This window comes from Saccostrea cucullata, unplaced genomic scaffold (genome assembly GCF_032062105.1).
Source record: "Saccostrea cucullata isolate Sc308-1 unplaced genomic scaffold, CSIRO_AGI_Scuc_v1 ctg4283, whole genome shotgun sequence".
NCBI lineage: Eukaryota > Metazoa > Mollusca > Bivalvia > Ostreida > Ostreidae > Saccostrea > Saccostrea cuccullata.
The window spans coordinates 20,899-25,459 of NW_026931571.1; the positions used below are offsets into that span (position 1 = coordinate 20,899).

Here is a 4,561-nt window from a genome sequence, read left to right on the forward strand (position 1 = left end):
TGAAAGAAGAGTACACTACACAAATTTAAATCCTACATAAACAGCATACTCAAGAAGCATGACTTGGTCTGTGACATCATACTTTCGTCACTTTCTGTCTTAAAAAGCTTGGTATTTCAAATTTTGTTGGGTAAGAATCGTGTTGTATTGAGTTTGAGAATATAATTCCTCATATTTTGATATTGAGTATTGCTTTTATTTAACGAGGAAAATCTAAAAAACGCAGTAAAACTAATAGCGTTTCCTGAAAATTTTATCCACATAAACAGAGATCCAAAAAACTTTTCAAAGGTTTTTGACCAAATTCGAGTCGTAACATAACTATTAAATACGATAAAAATGCGCTTTCCCTATAGGTTTTATCGCCAGATACACTAATTTTCATTCAGCACTTAGCAATAAAATACTTACAGACATCGTGACAGGCTTGTAGATGCGAAGAAAAGTCGTTGTTTACAGCACAATGTGACAACTTCACGATCCGCCATATTTGTGTTTGGACGGTTTCCATGCAAATTGCTCTTGGCCTAAATGTATCATCGTGGTTCTTCGAAAATATTTTCTTCTGTAACACTTTCTGTTAGTAGAATTGGTTGACCAAGGGTATTTATATTTTATTTTTTTAATATGCGGGTCGTTTGTCACTGATAAAAAAACTTACGTGTTTTTTTTTAACAAGATTCTCGGGAAAATGTCGGGATATTTCTTAAAGGTGTACAAAATACCCCTACACCGTGTCTGCAGCATTCTCTCGCGCAAACTTCCGAGAGGTGGTACAAAAAAGTGATCTTCGATCAATTAGTACCTGATGTATAAATTATATTTTACTGTCAACTCAGCTTTGAAATTTATTTTGTCAGAAAATATTCGCTAAAATAGATTTTCTTTTTGTAAAAAAAAAAAAAAACGTAAATTCACATGAATCACAAATTATTTTCAAGAATAAACAAACCGAATTTTCTTGGTGTGGCACGAAATAACTTTACACCGTCCTGTATCATCCTCTCGCGAGACTTCATCGAGAAGCGCAAAATAGGAGTTCAAGGAGCGGCAATGTTTAGAGAGACTGGTGAAATGCAATGAAATGCACAACTTACGCCCATGATTGACTCTAATTCTTCACATAAACCATGTTCTCTCTCCCAAAAATCTTGGTTTCGCTAGGAGTGCAGTAAAGGGAATGTTGGAAGAAGTGTAGATATCATGGCCACAGACCAGTGGGGTAAGTGGCGAGTGGTTCCTTGTAATATGTATTTAAACACACAAATATTGTTGAATAATTTAGTGCATGTGATGTGTTGTATAATATTTCAATACTGAAACAGAAGAAACGATTTGAATATGTGTAAAAGGTTTTTGTGCATACTGTGATTCAGTCTAGTCCATGAAGATCAAACGTAGATACACAGTGAAATATTTCCAGGTTTTGCATGTTTAAATTTAGTAAGCAGAAGACTTATAAACAAATATTTATTATCAGTTACTGTTAAATTTGCATTGAATGTTTTGACATGGTGTAAATTTTGGAATTATACTCTTAAATAAAGCCTTCATTGCATTGTTATCTTCTAGCTTAAACCTTGAAGCCTGGCAAGGATTATGAGACTGGAAACTCCCATTGAGACTACCAAATGAAGAGAAAGTTTCAGGTACATGTATCTTGTAATCTTTTTTTAAAATTTTCTTTTGTAAACTTGAAAGAATAGACGGATTTCACATTCCTAAGAGTTATCTCCTGTTGTCGGCGTAACACTCATTTTTCCCACTTTGTCCTTTGTAAGTTACCTGGAAATATTTTTATTTCATTCATACATACTATATTTCTCAGATACTGACCCATAAAGTTGGTAAGGTAATAGAGGGGAAACAGTTTCTTAAGCCGATTGACCCTGGATTAACCCCGCAAAGGGGAATAACTTTTGTAAATGTGAAAGTCGTCTATGAAAGTTTATGGTACATTTCAATCTCTGTAACTTATATTAAGTTGGGAAAACTGACGCAGATGTCGTAGAACTCATAAGATAATATTCACAAAATTTAGAACAGAAAAATGAAAAAATCAGCAAGAAATATCAATGACAGCCATCATTAAAATTAATTTCAGCTAGATTACAAAAGAACAAATATATACACATCTTATAAAAAATTTTATTGATAACTTTGCAGACTGTTTAACTCGGACTAAGGGAAAAGAAGCAAATTACAACAAGGAGGATATTGCCGAGAAAGGTAAGCTGTTCAAATAATGTTAATGTATGATTTTAATGTTCTGTTTACACGGAGAGTTTAATTCACAGTATTTTAATGCCAAGTAAATTGACTTCATACGACAGCTGTGGTAAAGCGGTAAACTATTCATTGCGAATTAAAATTTTATTTTCTACAAAAAGGCTATTCAGTAAGATTATTATGACATCATTTGTAAATCACGTCATGTATGCAATTGATTAACATACCTTATTCCTTATGCAAGTGTGAATAAAATAAATCTTTTGAGAAAAATAGTTCATCTTACTTGGGCAAACACATATTTTTATGGACTGGTAGAATCTGAAAGCTTGGTACATGTAGCATCTTTGGCTACTAAATTTTACAAGTTTGATTTTTATCCCCTAGAAATAATTACATATTTAGACTAAACAATGGAATACATTAAGTAAAATTTTATTTTAGCAAAGACAAGTGAAAAGTCGAGTGAAGAAAAAGCAAACAAGGCTTCACGATCTGCAACTAGGCCACTGGCGATGAAGAAGAAAAATGTACAGCTAAAGAAGATACATCAGTGATCAACTAAAGCTGGGCGACTTATATTGGATTGACGAGGTGCAGGGGGTATATTAATTTGGGTCTGTTTATCTTTGTCAATCTGTCTGTCTGTAACACTTTGTTCTCTTAACATTTCCAAAAAGCCATCAGATATTGCAATGACGTTTTATATTATAACTCATTTTGACGATCCCACTGCAGAACATGATGAATCATCAATACAAATTTAATATTGTTTATAAATTAAATATTACCCTTATATATTTTGAAGTGAAATGGTCAGGGGGGATAAATAAAAATAAAAATAAAATAGTATTGCATTATACCAATTATTGTGAAAGTTGAGAAAATATATTTATTGTGGTAAATTACTACATTGACATTGAAATGTAACTATTAATTCCAATTTGGTGTATACAATAGCAGTTACTGTATTATTGTAATTGTTTATTACATACTTCAGTTTACATCTACGATAAAGATATTAAATTGTGAAAAAGTTAATTTGTTACAACTACTGTAAATATTTGTACATTTTTAGCATATTTCTCTATGACCCTGAAATTTTTATTGTATTTTTTTTTTCAATGCAATTAATGCAATGATTAAATTTTTGCTAACAGAAATAATAACTGTAGATTAATTGTTTTGTTTTAGTCATTTGGTACAATTTTTATTTAGAGAATGTCCTAGAATATCCCAGGTTAGTGGATGTCCTAGGACATTCCAAGTAAGTGTATATCCTAGGATATCCCAGGTATTCCTGGGACATTTTATTCCTGGGAAATCTTGGCATTTTGATTCTTGGGATTTTTCTAGAACCCCTTTTGGGACAGTCCAAGGAAATCCCAGGAATTCCTGTTCCAAAAACATCTCAGGAAATCTCCCAGGTATTCCTGGGACATTTTATTCCTGGGAAATCTTGGCATTTTGATTCTTGGGATTTTTTCTAGAACCCCTTTTGGGACAGTCCAAGGAAATCCCAGGAATTCCTGTTCCAAAAACATCTCAGGAAATCTTAGGATTAATCCTAAGATTTTTTCAAGATATCCGAGGAATAAATCTCAAGATTATCTTAGGATTTCTTAGGACATCTCAGGAATATTCTGCAAGGGACATTAAAGCTTATCAACATAAAATATATATTAAACAGTATTTGTCCTAGAAAAATCAAGAAAAAAATCTGCAGGCAACTAATGCATTCATGTATGATAACTGATTTAAATCCATAATTTTGTCTTTTTTGCTTCAAATTACCTCCCTTTGGTATAATAGCTCTCTAACATAGGAGGAATAAACGGTAGTTTGCTTACATTGTTTTCAATAACAGTGTACAGAAGACTAGAAGAAAATTACAAACTTGGAGCAGTCTGAGCCTCAGTTTTGGCGTTTTCATGAGTCTTAATTACGGTTAGTGTCTGATTTTTTTTTTTTTTTACAATTTACCATTACAACAGTTTCTGAAGAATTTATAACAAAAATTAACCATGCAGGAAAATATGTAACACTTGGTAAGTGTTTTTTTTTTTGCACATTTCAATTTAACTCTGATTGATTATGACGTACGTCCTAAAAAAAGGAAAGGGGGCAGGGGGTTAACTCTGTACTTAATATATTTTAGCTTAGGAAAGGGGATTACCTTGGAAGTATTGTGATACAGACAAGTATATAATGTAGTGGATTAGTGGTAACTGAATTGTATATATACCAAAGAAAAATAATAAAATAAAAGGTTTTTGCTGATGTCATCCAGTGTTTACGTATGAAAGAAAATTCATATTCAGCTAACATTTCA

General features: G+C 32.1%; 1 long non-coding RNA gene across 2 annotated transcripts; it reads left to right on the top strand.

The window, feature by feature from the left end:
- The first annotated feature begins 672 nt into the window (after nt 1-672).
- LOC134233016 (uncharacterized) lies at nt 673-3,320 on the top strand. Of its 2 annotated transcripts, XR_009984897.1 has the most exons (4): nt 673-1,222; nt 1,573-1,649; nt 2,167-2,229; nt 2,674-3,320. It is a non-coding gene; the product is annotated as an uncharacterized LOC134233016 (long non-coding RNA). The 2 variants fall into 2 exon arrangements; XR_009984896.1 differs by having other exon boundaries at nt 673-1,649.
- The last annotated feature ends 1,241 nt before the right edge of the window (nt 3,321-4,561 follow it).